A 19746-nucleotide genomic window follows, 5' to 3' on the forward strand; every position below is an offset into this window, starting at 1 on the left:
CGAGAACATATCAAATATTAACAGAGCCCGAGCGTTGTTTCGGAAAATTGGATAATATCGCGCTATTGCATCAAATCTAAGCACATTCGCCCCGAGACAGAAATTAACCTACCGAAAAAAGAATCGGCGGCTAATTCGTTTTCTATAGAAAATCGGGCAACCTAAAATCGTTTCTTTTTTCTCGAATCCCCCTCGAATGATCATTAATCAAGTGGAACTGAAGTTTCACGCTACCTCCCGAATCTAATTTCACAAACAAAGAAAGCGAAAACCTGTCTACCTTTATCAATCAAAACTGTTTGAAAATTCTATTCCGTTAGTTCGCACTGCGGAGGCGCGCAACGAGACAATTGGAAAAATGTATCACGAGTAAAAAGTCGTATCGGAATGTAATATCGAGAGGACGTTCGGAATATTCTTGTCAAGTGAAAATAAAGGGTCGAAAAATACAGTGACAGTTTGTGACTGGACGGCGGTCATCTGAAGCGGGCAGAAGTTTCGAATAAATAAACTCCGGGCACAAATAACGGCACCATCCCGCGCTTGCCTGTCACCGAAAAGAGCACCTGCTCTCATGACATGTTCTATGACAGCCAGAGTCGGATAGTCAGGTATTGTTAATATTTTTGTTTTGAAAACACAGTTGTTGAGAAATATTTTCACAAACGATTTATTTGATTTCATTTCATTGGATAAACGAATAAAAGACGCGTAGCTACGAGTAGCGTGTGAGAAGAATTTAAAATGTTTCAGTAATTTAATTTACAGCACTCGCTCAGAATCTTTATAGGATGTATGGAACAAAAGGGTACAACAAACAAAAAATATACTTAATTAAGCAAAATAACGAAGTACTATAAACTCGGTAGAGTACGACGGAATATCATGCAATGAAATTACGAAATGAGATTATCGCGTTAAGTGGAGTTTTTAACAACCTACAAGATCAGTTAGCTTAACATTATTATTCAAAGTATACCTAATCTTCTTACATTTATATACAATGTACTGATTACAATAATATTTTTTAAAATGTTTACAAAAAATGAGAAACAACAAAAATATATTTCACCTAAATTGTAATTCCATGTCACACGTACAACATAGTGATTGTTCCATAGAGAAACCGCCAAATCCACCATTAAAGTCAGCCTACAACCACTGAATCCAAAACATAAGGTTTAAATAACGGATTCCGCCTACGACACAGGATTGCAATGACGTAGGTAATTTTTGAGGTCAAACCCTTAAAGGGATTAAATTGTTGGACGTGCCAACATTAAACTTACAAATGCTCTATAATACAAGGGCCTAATTAATTCGGCACGTGTTTTATCGTTTCTGAAGCTACTAACAGTTATAACGCCACCTGTATTTTAGTCCAATTGACTTATCAAGGTATTATGTTGTTAAAAAGAGCAATACGCAAATCTACTATGAATTATAAGAAATATCTTCCTTAGGATCTTAATTGTTTTGTTATTAAATGATATTCTACTAATTAAAATTTTATGGAGGTTTTATATTGTGTAATTAAGCCTAGGAAGACCCAGATTATTGGACTAATGTTCATGATAAAAATTATTTCTAAAACTATTTCTTAACCAAAATACTACTATCAAACTTGGCTATCTATAGTCCACACTTAATGCAATAAATTCCAAAGTGGGTGTTTATTTGTTACTTATTTACGCCTCAACTTCTCAATCGATTTCGACGTGACACAATGCTTAAAATCAACTTACACTAGGATAGACGATATCTACTTTTATCCCGGAAAATAAAGGGCTACTACAGAATATGAAAAACCTTGATCGATGCAAAGGCGCAAGTAAGATTGGCAATAAAATATACTCATAGTATCTCCATTATAGCAAACAATGTCATTTTACTGACATAGCGACAAAAACATTTTTACAAATTCAAGGAATACCAACGCCGCGTCCCGGCCCATTCCATCACATTTGACTAGGCAAACATTCAGACCCCACTATCTACCATTGACTTAAATTCATTGACTTCCCGTACTGAGAAAAAAGCAATTTCACCTCTCCCTTCACTGCGGTCGGCATATTAAGGAAGCAATATTATGCAGATTGAATAGTGACTTAGGTATTAGCTTTAGATTTTTAAATCCAAAGATAACGGACGAAAACTGGCAGTTCAATTTAACTTCTTTCCTATGTTAATACCTTCTCCTTTTTTCCACAGAGTATGAAAGAAATAAGAAATTAAGTGTTTCTTTTTACTTAAGAACACTTAGGAAGCGTGTATAACACATACTCATTCTACGGCATTGTACAAAAAGTTGCCGATTGAGACACAACTTTCGTAGTTGGAAGGAGACTTTTCATTTCTTAATTAAATTATGGATATGGCAGACAGTCCCTGAGCCAAAAGTTGATTGTTATACGCGCCCTACGACTTTGCATTTGAAATATTTTTAGTAACCCCCGACCCAAAAAGAGGGGTGTTATAAGTTTTATGTGTGTATCTGTGTATCTGTCTGTGGCATCGTAGCTCCTAAATGAATAAACCGATTTTAATTTAGTTTTTTTTTGTTTTTGCTTGATCGAGAGTGTTCTTAGCTATAATCGAAGAAAATCGGTTCAGCCGTTTGAAAGTTATCAGCTCTTTTCAAGTTTTCTTATAGAGGTTTTTGTGTCAGGGGTTATTAAATTTTTAGTTATTATTAAAAGGAATAGCGCTTTCTTTATAGAAAAAAAATATTTAAAATACTGAAGCCGTGAATTTTTACGTGAAATTTAGCAACGTGGGTAGGCAAAAATTCTACGCAGTATGATACAGTACAAATGTTAAGGAAGCAATATTATGCAAATCCGAGCGTGGCTGCCGCAAATATAAAAAGCTCTCGTTCACCTCTCACTTTGCATCTCAAGGCAGCGCATGCATCTGACTGATACCAGGGATGCCCCTAGAGAAAAAAATGAAAAGGCTATTTGTAATTCTATGCCGTTTAGTAATATGTGGTAATCTGCGTGAACCTCGTCTACATTTACACCCTCTCACATTTTTCCATAAAGTTGGGAAGTTGTACTGCTTCTCTGATTACCATTTTATTTCACACAACCTTAATCTATCCACTGTGCACTGGTCTGTAAATTATGGTATGTGTAAATATGAGAAGTAAGTATCTTTAAAAATCAAAAATCAATGACAATTAATAGAAATTGCATTAAACCTCCTATCCACATTCGCTCGAATGCTATGATCAACTTACTATGTCAGGCACGACGCACCATCCACTATGCAGATAGGTACTCTGTGAGAATTGTCGATTGCAGGAACACATCTCCTGAGGGTATATATAGGAGATATAGATATCTCCTGAGGATGTTACGGTGTCGAGGCGAAATGTGCGTCAAGTAGTTCGGGATTTGTGTGGTGCTGCGTAGTGGTGGTGCGTATTGTTTGGTTGGTGGCTGGCTCTTCCTGCATGTTTAGCGGTGGTAGGGCGGGCAGTGTATATCGCAAGCTACATGTTGCACCATATAGATTTGTCTGGTTTTGCGGATTATAGCAGATTAAGCTTTTAGTTCCTTGTATAATGTGTATAATTATTCAAGTCCACATAGTAACAACATTTTAGGAAACGGAAATCTAGCTTCATTGGATGTAAACTGATAGCAACAACCGATGTCGGTCGTCAACGTCGCTCGCTTTGTCTAGCACGGGAGCTGCCAAACCAAACTTGGATATTTACATAACAATGGCTTGGATTTCATTCATACCTACCATGCATAGGGCGTACGATGCCTGAGCGTAAACTAGTTCATATTAAAATAGATGCAAAACTCTGGTTTTGGGAGTAGGTACAAGCAAATTTCAATTAACGCTAAATCCTGGTTATAAAATATCCATTACAATATAAATCTATTATTATGTATATTACGTAGTTATGATATATTTAAAACTAAGGGAAAAAGTAAAATTTGAATAGATTAGTAGAAGTTTACCCTGTATTAGTATTGACAAGGTAGGTATAGGAGTAGATACTCTACAAGATCTGTATTTATCTAGCCTGATCCAAAGTCATAACCACTCGTATTTACATCCTAAATTAACTGTCTTGGTATCAAACCAAATTGTAATTTTAGGACCGATTTTTGTCATATTTCCTATAGGAAATCTATCAAAACGTCAAACTTATTCCTTAGATTATTTATTATTAGAAGTTATTTTACCATTAGAAGTTAGTTTAGATTAAATTAGAAGTTATTTGTCGATTGAAAAATCAGCCCTTATTTAAATGAAACACGTTAACCTCCATAATTTGTGATTTTAAAATAGCAAATCCCGATTTCATATTTTCCATTTAAATTTTAACACTAACTCATAAAAAATTTAAGCTTCTAGGATATAAAACTCCAGATAAACAAAGCTCATACAATTGTATTTTATAAAATGAAAACAAATTCGTAAGCTTGCTAAGTGACACGCTTAGCGATACTTACATACTCCTACTTTATAGATATTGGCGCAGAGTTTATGTACCCTTAGACACCTACGAGCGTGATGCAATAATTGTGCCCGATTTAACAGGGTTAGATATTAATTAAACAAATGGTGACCAAAGTCGTGAGAAATATAATAGGTACCCCTTTTACATCGGGCATCGTCTATATTCGTCATTCTCCATGAGAGCGTGGCCGGGACAAGGACTCTTGAAGCTGAAGTCTCTAGCCACTCGACCTATCTGATCTTCGAAAACAAGCCAGCTTCGGGAAGGTACAGTACAACCATTTATCTCGATTGAAACAAATACCTAGTGATAGATAATGAAAACAATTACAGGGGATTTTAAAGGGCATGTCCGGAACGTCAAGGAAAGTTTGTACCAAAATTCATATAAATCAGTTAAGTGGATGGGCTTTAATTTTTCGGGATAAAAAGTAGTAGTATCATTACCGGGACTTAAGCTAACTCCGTACCAAATTTCATCAAAATCTGTTAAACTATTGGCTTGAAAAGCTAGCAGAGAGACAGAAACACTTTCGCATTTGTAGTATTAGTATGGATCAGAGTGATGACAACTATTTGAAGGAACTTTTTATAAAGACCAATTTATTCTTGAAAGAATATTTCACAAAACAACAACCAACAAAAGAGAGCCACAAAAATGAATTCTGACTATGAGTTACATTTTCTCCGAGATAGCGTAATCTGCTAGACCAGGAAATCTTCAGCCTCCCTCTTTCCTTAATTAGCGGAATATTTCAAAGAAAAAGAAGCAACAGGAAGCAATGCAAAGAATGATAAAAGGAAGGCTTGTGACCGTTAGTGCTGCGTAATAAGTCCACATTATCTATAGGCGAACGAAACCTTCCATTTGAGAGATTAACTTTGATTATAATATGATTGATACTGGGTTTATCGCTTTGTGGCTATTCCTGTGGCATCGTTTATCATTCGGTAAAAACTTTTGATGCATTGCTTTGTATTTCAAGCGTTTCGTGGCTGAATAAAATACACAAACATTATAACTTTTCTAGTTTATAAATATCATTTTAAGTAAGAATAGCTCCAGTACAGAATTAGACAGGTTTTCGTATCTGTTCTACTTTTAAATAAGTATCTGAACAGTTAACTACATTTAATACAAGTGTAAATTAAAAATTTTCAACACCCCCGACAAATCATTTTCAAATAAATAATTATGTATATCTAGGCAACGTCCATCTTGACAGCTTGACATTTGTCAATTGACACTTGAATATTATGAACCTAACGGTTATCTAACCTTCTTTTCTACAAGAAAACTAGAAAAAAGCTGATAACTTTTAAACGGCTGAACCAATTTTTTTGGATTATAGCTAAGAACACTCTCGATCAAGCCACCTTTCAAACAAAAAAAAGTAAATTAAAATCGATTCATTCGTTTAGGCGCTACGATGCCACAGACAGATACACAGATACACAGATACACAGACACACAGATACACAGATACACACGTCAAACTTATAACACCCCTCTTTTTGGGTCGGGGGTTAACAAATAATGTTCACGAAAACATTATTCACACGCAAAAAGTAACAACTTGATTTGCGACTAAAGTACCTTGCTTTGGCATTTAAGTCAACCGTAAAAGCATCGAATAAATTGTAGGTCAGAAGGGACAGATAAAGAAAAGCTTCAGCGTTTTCTCTAAGGTTTTTTAGTACAGTATTGACTTTATTTTAATTTAAATGTACAAAAAGTGTAAGAGCAAAAACGATGTAGGCTATCTCATTTATCTCAAACAGCCTGAAGAGATGGCTGGACCTAGTAAACCTAGACTTTCAAAAGCTTGTATTTAGTAGTAGTAGGCTGGTTATAAGAGATCACTTTTAAAACAAATATGTGTTTTGGAATATGAATAGTAGTTCCTGTACCTCCAATATTATCTAAAGCCCTAACGGGCATTTACACAAAAGGACGTGACGATCGGGAACCGGGACGTGAGTTACTTGTTTACACATTTGTCTCCGGTCTCGTCTCGCAATCTTACCGTGGAGAGATTTATAATCAACACGCCTAGGTGTATTTACATATTTGCAAACGATTATATTTGTATACATAACAAATTTAATATTGACATAGATTCTTAAGAGGGGTCTCTCCGTCACTCGCTCCATACAAACGTAGTTCGTCTCTCATTGGAATACTAACCAATCATACTCAATGTAATTTTGTTGAAACGTTCCGGGAACTAATATCTATGCCTGTGGTTTTCCAGATTTCCGTTAAAATATTCGGTTTCAAAGATACGCGGTCTTAAAAATTCACATACAAATATTTCAGCTCAATTAATTTTAAAACTACATATTTAAAAAAAAATCTAAAACACCACAGACACAGATATTAGTTTCTAGAATATGTCTGCAAAATTTCATGGACTTTGGTTGCTTTATATTCAAATGAAATTGGGACTACGATTGTATGGAGTAAGTGACGGAGAGAGCCCTGTTAACACCTTGTCGAGCACGTCAAATGGTAAGTGGTTACAGTAAGTTAGCCACCTTTTAACGCATGCACCCCCAGTAGGTATAGTGTTGCATCAACGCAGTGACGAGATTATGCGTGACATGTCGATAGCATAAAATTAGCGAGCGGAGAGACGCACCGCGATATTATAAATGCAAGATAGAATTGAATACTAACGCAGACCCTATCCATAAAGTTTTGCCTTAAAAACGCAATGTAATTAATAAAAAATAAATAACGCAAAAAACAAAACATATAGCAATGTACTAATAAAGAAGCATTCTAAACGTCAAGGTGGTCAGTAACAGTTTCAATTAACTCGCCACTTCACTCTTTGCGATGCTAAAATTCGTGGTAACTTTTTAGCTAGGATAAGGGTGATTACGCACTGTGTCCGATCCGAATCCGTAAACACACGTTCTGAAGTAGTCATAGAACTATTTGTATGGTAGCTCACGCACTAGATCCGACTTTTGTCATCCGTGTTCTCTCCGTTATCAGTGAGAATATCTCGGATTCAAATCGGACGTATGACACATGTAGATAATATGTCAATGATGTCCACTGTATGAATAGCTTGGATTTGGATCAAGATCGGATTAGTGCGTAAGCAATTCCAAATTCGGTCCAAGTTTTTCATATCCGTATTTTCACGGACTCAGATCGGATGAGTGCGGAACCGCTCTAAGTGAGAGTTGAGTTTTATATCGAACGAATGATTGTTTGAGCTTTTGCCTGATTTTATTATTTGAATTCGGGAATTAAAACTGACATTTATGAAAATAAAGGCAAACTTATTAAGAGGGCTCTATCCGTCACTCGTTTCCACTCGTTTCATACAATCGTAGTTCCAATTTCATTTGAATACTAAGCAACCAAAGTCCATGAAATTTTGCAGACATATTCTAGAAACTAATATCTATGTCTGTGGTTTTCTAGATTTCTGTTAAAATATTCGGTTTCAAAGTTACGCGGTCTTAAAAAATTTCATACAAATCTTTGAGCCCCTGTAATTTTAAAACTACATATTTTTAGAAAAATCTAAAACACCACAGACACAGATATTAGTTTCTAGAATATGTCTGCAAAATTTCATGGACTTTGGTTGCTTAATATTCAAATGAAATTGGAACTACGATTGTATGAAACGAGTGGAAACGAGTGACGGAGAGAGCCCTGTTAAGCACGGCAAAAATTTATCGCGAGCTGTCAAAGTGGGCAAGCGAATAATTCTTTCAAAGGCCAGCTTAATGTGTTATGTTTTATTTTGATATGTCACTCGTCATTAGCCTGTAGAGCCCCACGCTATGAAAATGTCTCTAGATTTCAGGATTTACGTTTGGAGTAGGTACCTATTCACTTTTTATATTTTAAATGCTAAAAACAATAAAATACCTTTAAGTTTTGTGTTCAAAATTGCAAGCAATGCAAGGCAACAGATTGTTCATAGTTATGTAAGTTATCTACTGGCATGTGTGTTTCATCATTTAATTTTGAAACTGACAAATTTTGATGAAATTCTAATTTTAATCGTAATTGCAACATTCGTGACCTTATACTCGGTCTTTCTTTTGTCTTAAGGAATAGGTGTCAATATTGACGTCAAAACATGCGTTTTTTAATCGCCAAAAATATAGTAATATAAAGTTTGTTGGCCTGATTTGAGCTGTAAGTTAATATTTCAATCAGCCAGTTTCTCATATTATAGGTATAATTACGAGTATAATATGAAATATAGTGTTTATAACAATTAAGAACGGCTAAACTAAACTATAAAATCTATTTTCTCGAGGCAAGTAGATAAGTAGGTATGTACTTGTGATATCATGCTAAAGAGCAAAATTGCAAAATTTCGGGTTCGTAGTTGGTACTAATTAATTTCGCTTGCTTTAAAGACGATTAAGACTTCATTGTGGAAGCTTATTATCCAATACTTAGGAGCTACGCTATTCTGTTGTATTTTATTGTTTTACTTATATATAACTAAAAGCTGGTTCCATGAAGCTGTTGGTTATCGTTATAAAAATAATAAAACGTTCTCTTATAATTAAATTATAATATACATATCACGTCATTTAAAAATCAAAACGTATGTTAATCTTTAGCATGAAATTGATTGCATTATAATTTATAACAATTTTATTTTATTTATAACACTAATTTGTAAAACTGACTGTCGTTTTTGCAGCACTGAACGTAGCGATAATGCCCTATACATTCTATAGGTTAAATAAATAAATAAACTAAAAAGAAATAGTACATTACTGTCCAGGCTGAAAGGAAGTAAAGAAATAATTGCCGGCCAAATAATATTGACGAACCAAAGTGAAACCAAGAACTTCTCAAGTGAATTTAAAAGAACAAGGCGTCAGCAGAATGAAATCTGTCAATGAAAATATGATGAAAATAATAACATTTCGAGCACCCTCAAGTACTGTATCTTCTATCAAAGAGATAATTTTATTATAACGTCACAAATTATAATAGGATCAGTGAAACATAAAACTCGAACGATAAAATTTCAAATTAGCCCATAAATCTGGTGCAATTGAAGGATCGCGACCCGCGACAAAGACATCAGAACTTCATCCTCAAAATGAGTATCGGAAATTTACATCAACTCGTAATACCGAACCGGCTGAGCCTTTATTGTAAACGCCGTAATTTGAATTTCGTCTTTGATATTCAAATGAACCTCTACTTGAGACACTGCCTTAGTTATTTGAGTTTTTGTAAAGCAATCAAGTTTGTTTATAGAACCCTGTGTAATTGTAAATCTCGCGCTGCGGTTTTAATGAATCCATAAAATCACTCTAAAATAATTTTTGATTAGAGGATCCTTAAACTTTCTCGTATACTTAAAATGTTCCATGGCAATCTACACAAAATTGTAAGTAGGTACTCGTTGGTTGTATTCTTATACACAACGTAATTTGGAACACGAATATTCTCATTGTTCTTTAACTACTTCACCTCCATCGCACAATAGACAGCTTACTAATCGAAAAATCTATAATTATACACAACAATTCCTCCATCTAATTCCCTATTACAGTCCAAATTTTCCATATAGGATCGCGTGCGTGCAATGCCTTCCGTGCGGAAACTTTTCACCCGTCTGAGATATAATCGATATCGGAACGGAATTGACAAGTCACGAATTTGACTGCGACGTATAGCCTTGCCTTCTGGAGAACGTCTAATGGTCGATCGTTTAACTTAGCCTATTAGTTCAGGATTATACAACCAGTCTAAGGGTAGTTTTCCTTTGGCAGTATTTCTAAATTAAGGGTGAATTAATTTAACACCGTTGGGGCTCACACGGTTGTAAAAACCTACCTACCATGCCGATGTGATTGAGATACTACAGGCATAAAGCATAACAGAATAGGTTTCTGTCTTAATGGAGTAGTGCGGGAGAAGTGCGATGACGTAGCCTGAGAGCTCAGTGATTCAACAACTTGTGATAACTGCCACCCTCCCGCACCGCTGCCCTACAACAGAAACCTACTCTGTTATGCGGTAGTGCAGGTCCTATTGCGTTTTTATCGACTCGTTTCAATTTGTCCACCCGCTCGGGCGAATTTTCAAAAAAAATTTTTTAGCGGGGGGTCTATGATATAGAAAAGCCCTACATCAGCAAATTTTCAAGGTTCTCTAGGTTAGGTAGCTGTAGGTACGTTGATATGTCAATCAATTATATTTTCGGTCTTGTGCCCCCTCAAACTTTTAAAATATTTTTAAAACAATAAAATTCTTTTCATACAATAACTCCGCGCCAAAAAATTTTATTTTACGCTAGGCTAATGCGTACAAGCCCCATAAAGAAATCTCTGATATTGTATTAGGTAAGTATCAAATAAAAAAATAAGTATAATAGAAGCTTTATACAAGACAGTTAAAATGATGTATCTATATTTTTATTATCTAGTATTATTCCTACACTAAATAAAATTCCGCCTTGAAACCTCATCTTAATAAAAATGTGTAACATGAGTAAAAATTTCATATAGGTAAAACAGGAGCAAAATTAAGTTCCATACCATTAATGCTTATTTACGACGCGCCGTACGTACACCATTATGCAATATTTACCGTGTATGAAAAAAAAACCGGCCAAGTGCGAGTCAGACTCGCGCACCGAGGGTTCCGTACTCGGGTATTTTTTCGTCATTTTGCACGATAAATCAAAAACCATTTTGCATAAAAATAAATAAAAATTTGTTTTAGAATACACAAGTAAAGCCCTTTCATATGATACCCCACTTGGTATAGTTGTCTTACTTTGAAAATTAAAACACTTTTTTTTTTATGATCACAAAGTCACGGTTTTCGGATTTATTTGTTTACTTGTGCTATAAGACCTACCTACCTGCCAAGTGATCCTATAAGGATTCCGTTTTTCCTTTTGAGGTAGGGAACCCTAAAAAAGCCGCCATGAGCGGGTAGGGTGAGTGTCGCAGTAATTGCTGGCAATTTGTAATGACCGTCTGATTGCCAGGCGGAACGTCGACTAAACTGCGCTATTAATTTCGTACATTTGATTAACGAAACTACTTGTTATGGTAATGAACGCAGGGAAAGAATGCATGCTAACGTGCTAACGCGACGCCTTGTCGACACGTTGTCGCGCTTGCAATATTTTCGCTTCGCTTGTAATTACTGGCACGGCGCGTTTAAAATTTAAACCTTATTTATAGATGGAGCTGACGGTTTCGAATATTTATAGCTTTTAACTGAACGGATTAATACAGAGCTCGTTTTTTGTTAACCTTATAATAATGAGGGTGGAACTGTCTTACACTAATAATAATAATTGACGATGCCCGTGACTTTCTCCGCGTAGAGTTTTCAATCAAACAGGTGGAATAGGTTAAACTTATTTCAAGCATAGATTTCTGAAATTAATAACCGGCCAAGTGCGAGTCAGACTCGCGCACTGAGGGTGCCGTACTCGGGTATTTTTTCCAACATTTTGCACGATAAATTAAAAACTATTATGCATAAAAATAAATAAAAATCTGTTTTAGAATGTGCAGGTAAAGCTCTTTCATATGATACCCCACTTGGTATAGTTATCTTACTTTAAAAATTGAAACACATTTTAATTTTTTTTATAGATATTACCACAAATTCGCGGTTTTCAGATTTATTCCTGTACTTGTACCATAAGACCTACCTACCTGCAAAATTTCATGATTCTAGGTCAACGGGAAGTACCCTATAGGTTTCTTGACAAACACGATGGACGGACGGACGGATAGACAAACAGACAGACAACAAAGTGATCCTATTAGGGTTCCGTTTTTCCTTTTGAGGTACGGAACCCTAAAAATGCTAAGTCCGATGGATCACGACCTTTTGAATCGCGAACCTTTTTCCATTGACCAATTGAAGCTTGAAATTTGAACTCATTATTTTTTGTAACAACAAAATGTCAGTCTATTTTTGGAAAGTAATAGAAAAGACTCTCTTTATTAATCCTTGGAATATTTTTCGTAATTACTACTTAGGTACAGCATTTATTGAAAATTAGTTGATTGATTGATTGGATTCCTGTCCTTAATTTGAGGAGTAAGTATTAGCAGATGTTATGGTTTTTCTACAATACCTACCATGTCTCTTTATTTTCATTTTTTTGTTTATGCATAAAAATTATTTTAAAAATTGTTATCAGATAGATAAGAACAGCAATTTATATTTGCTTCGTGAAATTCATTTATGAAATGCATTCAAGCTCAATCCTACAAATACACGTGTATATGAATAGATATTTATTTTACTGACTCAAAGGTGAACAAAGCTCTCTCAATTCCTCATTCTTTGAATGATCTTATCGCGATTTCTCAAATGTTTCACTCTTTCGGATCTAAATCCTTTATATTTGCCTTTGGCTTTGGCTACCGCGCATAAAAATTCTTTTGTATTGAGATGAGTATTCCCAAAAAATATAAGCGCTCAAATGCAAATGTTCTTTATGCAAAACTTTCATATCTTTACTGTAGTCAAATAATAAATTGCTGAACATAATATATTAAACTTTATCCAATACCAAAAGAAAATTAATTTTTCTAAGCCAGTTTTATGATAATGTTTAAATAATTATTTAAGTCCTACTTAAGAAAGCTCTTCCCTCGTATAAAACTGAAAATTCACCGTATTAACAACTCGGCAAAAGTGACAAGAAGGTAATTTTAATTAAACTTTCCACAATCGTTATCAGATAACATTATTCATTAATTTTTAATGGCCCCAAGTCGAAGGCTGATAATATTTTTGCGGAGTAGGGAAATGACGCCGAATTTATCTCTAAATCCTTAAAATTACTTTGTACTAACTTAGCGAGATTATGGAAAATCTTACAGTTTCATAATTTCTTTGCGAAAATTATTTTTCGGATTTGAATAAAATTACTATCATAAGATCGTTATATTATCATCAACGATGACAAATAATAGGCTTCTGGGGTTGATTACAAAATAAAAAGAGTCGATGTATCAAAGCATAACCTACATATTCATTTTTATACATTAATACTAGCTGATGCCCGCGACTTCGTCCGCGTGAATTTAGGTTTGAAATCCCGTGGAAACTCTTCAATTACCTATCCAGAATATAAAGTACCTTATAATATGTCTCTCTAAATATATATATCTATCTATAATATGTCTCTGTAAAAGCAGTTTTTTTTTTTTCAAATAGGTAGATATTTTTTGTAGGCGATAAGAAATCGAGACAACTTCTTTAATATCGCAATGATCTTCCTATATAAAATGCTTTGTAAAGTTTTTCATTAATAGAGGATTAGCGAGGGCTAAGGAATAACTTCCGAAGTATTTATTGAAGAAAGGGGCCGGCTATAACCCGAAAGGAATATAACGCATTCAAATATCAACGAAATTTATCAACCTTCGAGCACTGGGCCCAATACGTTTGGGTCGTTTATGGCATATTACAGTCGGAGACTCGTCAGCTCTACGCCGGAAAAGTCAATTTGACGCAGATTACGGAGCGACTGAACGAAATCTTACTAAAATACGAATATTTTCAGAGGACTCGCAAGATATGAACAAAATATGTAATTTCTGGTTGAACTAAGATTTCATAAATCTGTGCATATTTCGTTTGTATTAGATTTTCGAAGGATTGGTATTTAGTTAAGTCTCCATGAATGTTTTTTATATTAAAACCAGGTTATGCCTCCGACTTCGTCCGTGTGGAGTACAGAAATTTCAAACCCCTATTTTACCTTTTTAGGGGCTGAATTTTCAAAAATCCTTTTTTCAGTGGATGTCTACGTCATAATATAACAATCTGCATGCCAAACTTCAGCCCAATCCGTTCAGTAGTTTGAGCTGTGCGTTGATAGATCAGTCAGTCAGTCACTCAGCTTTTCCTTTTATGAAGATGGTAGAAAAAATAATATATTATATTCAACTTAGGTATCTATTTGTCAAAAGCTCTGTTGGTGTTCTCTCTTAATGGTGATCACTTATTTTGCTATTTATCTTTCATTACTATAAAAGCACTTTCATGACTTTCATCAAGCTTTTCATAATTATTAGCACTTCGTCATCATCATCATTATCTCAAACCATTGCCAGCTCAATATAGTCCACGGATCTCCTCTCGAAATGAAAATGAATTAGCATCTAAACACTTAAATAAAAATTGTGGCGATTATTTTCATTTTTAAATCAGCAAAGTGTTAATGGAATTGCCAAAATGGGCCGTGTTTATACCCCAATAGCGCTTTCATTGATAACGTCGGACGTTATCAATGCCTTTTATGTTCATATCGAGTCCTATGGAATATCCATAATGGATAAGTGCTCTACTATAAAGTTCCATAATAAAGATTTTGGTAACATGAAATGATAGGATGAGAAAAAAGTGTCTTTTAAAAGTAATTAGCTGCTTAGGTAAAACTATTAAGTAGATTTGAGTAAAATTTTGATTTCAGAAAGTGAAACCAAAGATAATAAGTAAAGCTAATCCAAAAGTACTTTTCAATGTTGTCATTAGGGATTGAGAGGCTGTGTTTAGGATGCAATATGTACAAACTACAAATCCTTGAAAAGGCAGTCGTTTGAACTAAAAGGGCTATCATACATAAAGTGATACAAAGCGTCCACTGAGTGGATAGTGTAACTCTATGGGCGCGTCTCGCGACGATGTTCTATTACAAAAGGGAATTGGATCTTGATTCATTGGTTCGGAAAATCGGCAGCGTACCTTGATAATTTCATTTCTGTACAATTTGACCGCGACCGTGGTCAGACGATTCTTGGGGGCCCCGCGGACCGAACACAATACAGGGACTCCCCTAAGGATCTCACACACAATACTAAGCTTTTATTGCCTCCTTTTACAATCTCCCATTACCTCCAAGGCTTCGGTGCTACTGGGAATCAGATTCGTTTCAGTGTTTTTTTACTTTTTCCCTTTGAACGATTTCTATGTCACACAAGTTGCGATAGTAACGAACTGTATTTTATTTCGCGATAAGAAATTAGATTCCGTTTTACGGAAAGAAACGTAGTGAGCGTACCTACTATGAACGAACTTTGTGTTTTGTCGAGGAATCTAAAAGCGTGTATTGTGTAAAGCAATAACGGCTAGTGGGGAAGCAGTTGCATCAAAAATATCGTATTAGAGACCACCTTTATCGGCGGTCGCTGCAGGGACGACTCCGCTCAGCTTTTACACAGATTGTATTGGAGCAAATACGATGCAATATTGTAAATACTCTTCCTGGTGGAACAAATTGAAAAATTTGTTAAATTCATGAATATGAATAAATGTTCTGTGGCCGTGAATGTGACATCAATTATGCAAAATTTACTTGCACTGCATTGATCGACGCGCGGTTTGGTGCGGGCTCGATCATCTACGCACAATCGTTATTATCGAAGCTATTATCTATGATGTAGGTACCTATCTATTGGTCACGGCAATAATGTCAATAGGTATCATTACCGAAATTATAAATGTGAAAGTGTGATTGTTTCTTATATTTTGTCCTTTAAATACGTCGCAATAGATCAAAATTTTTTGCATGGGTATAGTTAAGGACAGTTCGTTAACTACATAATGTCTACTTGAGTGACAGTCTACTTTTATCCCGGAAAATCAAAGAGTTCCCACGGGATTTTCAAAAATCTTAATCCACGCCGACAAAGTCGGGGGCATCAGCTAATTATTAAGAAGTAAACTTTTACTTCTAAAAAATAAAACAAGTTTTCAACTAAGTTTTTTTATAAAGCCTACAATAAGTATAACCGTGACCCTCTGCCCTCAAGGTCTATGTCCCTAATTGAGTTATTGAAACTAGGAATTAGAGAGTAAACGAAATGTGTCGCGAAAGTTCTATAAAGTTAATCGGTCAGTAGAAATAGTTGAAAAATCCTTCGGTGGATTAAAACAAAATAAATACAAAAGTGAAGATAAAACTGTTTAAAGCGCTACTCAACGTCTCGTTCTACTTTAACATTTTAAATTGCTAAGAAATACATACGTAACTGGAAGAAAAGACATCAAACATCGCATCGTGATCACTGCACACAGACGGAATCTTAGGTTGAAATCCATAGAGCGCACTTTGACTTTGCTTAGTCTTTAGTTTTAGTTAAAACGAGACAGATTTATGCCAGCGGTATAACGTTGTCTCGTTTTAACAGTGTCTTAAGTCTGAGAAAGTCAAAGTGCGCTCTATAGATCTCGGCCTTAGTGTAACTTGCGACAAACTCGCAACAAAAATAGCGTCGTCGACGTTTCGAGCAGCCAACTAAACTCCTGACGTAAGAGCGAACGTTGTCAACTTGAAATTACAGGGCACGGGAACAGAGTTCGAAGAACCCGCACCTTTTATTCAAAGCTTTGTAAGTCTGCGGGCTGTTTTTCAGCTTAACTTGCACTCTTTGTTCGTGCGATAGTCGAATAGGATAAAAACGAACAATCGTATCCACTCGATCCAACCGCAAAGCATTTACGATTTTTCGTGTTTTATGCACGACTATTGCTCGGTCGCACTTTATATGTATGCACTTTATAGTTTCACGTACTTTATTTACTATTTGTATCACACTGTCCACTGGTAAATTGTCTGGAACTTAGATTAGGTACGTTATTATACAGTAGAGATGTTAAAAATTATGAATTTCCAAATTTCCACTAAAAGAATCCATAATTCATAAAGACTTTTAACAAATATGACAAATATGGTCAACTGAATATACGATTACGTTCACGTGAATTAAGGTTTTTAAAAATCCCGCGGGAACTTTTTGATTTTCCGGGACTAAAAGTACCAAACTACAGACAGTTATAGAGACACGCCCTAGCATTTAAAATATGGATTTAGGATTTGAAGGAAACTTAAAATCCAACCAACTTTTAAATATTATAGGTATAACAAAATAATCAGGAAAAACACTAACAAATCCTGCATACCCATAGATCTTAGTAAATCTGTGCAAAAACAGTATTTCCTTTAACTTGTGAGAAGTTTGCAACAAGAAAAGGGTTGGTGGCATTTGTAACAGCTAACTAAAAACGTGGCTTAGCAACCAACGTTGTCAACTCCAAATTACAGGGCACAGAAATCATGTTCATATAGGAGCCACACCTTCTATTCAAAGCTTTGTGAGACTGGCCTGTTTTTCAGCTTAACTTGCAGTCTTTGTAAGCGCTATAACCAATAGGATAAGGCTTAAGGACAAGTTGCACCACAGGGGACTAAAGTACTTAACGGTTACTTTCACACTTTGACTACCAGTAAAGTAGCAAATGGGTTGGCCTAGTCAGTATTTATATCTACCTCTACGATTTTGGAATGTCGCGCGCGTTCCTCGTACGCATCTATAGCTTCGACCGTGATCCACGGAACCTTACCTTTATAAATTCAATTCTATTACTTGACATTTGCGATATCCCTCGTTAGCGTAAAAGATAAAATGGGAGTTTCTGAAAATGTTCCCTATTCTTACCTACTTTAATTTGAATAGAAATATGTATTATGTAGATATAGTCGGTAGCCACCCAACTGAGAGCTGCTGAACGGATCTTGTTAAAACTTTGTGTTAGAAGGATTTAAGTCTGGAACACACATTGAGGTAAATTTTATCAAGATAACTTAGTAGGTTTCCTTGAATTCGTTTTTAATATGATATTTTAGAAAATAACCATAAATTCTTTGAGGAAACCCTAATCTAATTTTTAGTTTTATCATTATTTACAAATTGATTATGAATTCGTGTATATTTTTCTACGATAATATTTATAGTTGAAACTGTAAATGCCTAAGAATGAAATAGAAATAAATCTTCAAACAATTTCCGTGCACATGGGAAGTAATAAAACACGTATACAATTTTTTTCTAACAAAAACTTTATAAAGTGGCTCGCTAACAAACGTTTAAAATAATTTACGCGGAAGGGTTGCTGCATTTACATAAATATTAGGTAGCGATAGCCTAAAACATAAACATTACACGCGATAAGGTTAATTTATGAAAATTTCATGTAGGTATTTGTATTTCATAATTTAAAAATGAAAATGCTGTTCTTATGTACGAGAGTCTACGTCCGCGACGTAGGTTGCATTACTACGTGGCATTCAAACTAAGAGTATTTACATATTTGGTTAAAAACTCTTGCTACAATTCTTATAACGGCTTATACTTTGCATGGAAGGTGCTTAAAAATATAGTCTACAATCATGAGATTTTTTCGAAGTACTTATATTATGTAGATTTATTAAACTAGTGATAAAAACTCATGAATTTAAGCTTTATTATAAACCAGCTGATGCCCGCGACTTCGTTCGTGTGGAGATTAGTTTTTTAAAAATCCCGTGGAAACTCTTTGATATCTACTCTAGGATAAAGAGTAGCCTATCTGTTAATCCGAGGCATAATCTATATCCATTCCAAAAGTCAAATCCGTATAGTAGTTTTTGTGTGAAAGAGTAACAAATACACACACACACACACACACACACATAAACAACCGCGCGCACACGCGCACACGCATACACACGCAGCATTAACTTTTTGCATCTCACTATCTTGATTTTCACCAGGAATTTTTAAGAGAATATGAGACTTAAAATTATAAATTATAATTGCCCGTAGCTTACTGTACATGAACAGATTAATTTTAAATTAGCTAATTAGTGGGATCTAAGAATTTAGAACTCTAATTTTGTTGACGAACGCATAGCTGCTACTTTCATCAAGCAAGCCTTAATTTAATTTCTCTAAAGCTTAGTACGAATTAAAGTAATGAGACGTGATTAAATTTTAGAGTCCGCAAATAGCGTAATTAGTGACGAGACTTGGACACAACAATTACTTTAATATTCACAGGGCATTAAAAGCAAATTGTACTATTACTAACAAAGATTTACCCAAGGGCTTTTGTGCTACACTCCCCATTTTCCAGAAAACAACTCTATCCCAGCACGTTCCGTCAATAATTTTCTTTGAACATCACAGATCTCGCCCGAGAACAAATCGAGGTACAGTAAACATCGAATAAAGCGGCTTGTCTATAAAATATCATTTCTAGCTTAAGTTTTTTGTTTTTCCATTGGATCCCGTTCTACAAGTGGGCAATAATTGAAAACGAAACTCTTTTGCGCAAAGGCGAGATGGCGGGACACAAAATAAAGGCGCTCCAAATAGATTGAACGTATAAAATTTTCAGTTGAAATTCGCACGAAGCGCCGCCGCGGGTGGTGCTCTGTATCTTTTTACTTT

The 19746-nt window shown here is 35.1% G+C and overlaps 1 protein-coding gene and 1 long non-coding RNA gene across 6 annotated transcripts in view; one reads left to right on the forward strand and one right to left on the reverse strand.

The window, feature by feature from the left end:
* LOC123880913 (RNA-binding protein Musashi homolog Rbp6) overlaps positions 1-19746 on the reverse strand; it is a 656888-nt gene that overhangs the window by 394948 nt on the left and 242194 nt on the right. The gene's annotated exons all lie outside the window — the stretch shown is intronic.
* Positions 3384-19746, forward strand: part of LOC123880918 — a 210254-nt gene continuing 193891 nt past the window's right edge. Inside the window, exons 1-2 of the long non-coding RNA XR_006799370.1 lie at positions 3384-3563; positions 4008-4009. This is a non-coding gene — a long non-coding RNA (uncharacterized LOC123880918). The remainder of the gene's footprint in view (positions 3564-4007; positions 4010-19746) is intronic.

This window comes from Maniola jurtina, chromosome 3 (genome assembly GCF_905333055.1).
Source record: "Maniola jurtina chromosome 3, ilManJurt1.1, whole genome shotgun sequence".
In the NCBI taxonomy this organism is placed as follows: domain Eukaryota; kingdom Metazoa; phylum Arthropoda; class Insecta; order Lepidoptera; family Nymphalidae; genus Maniola; species Maniola jurtina.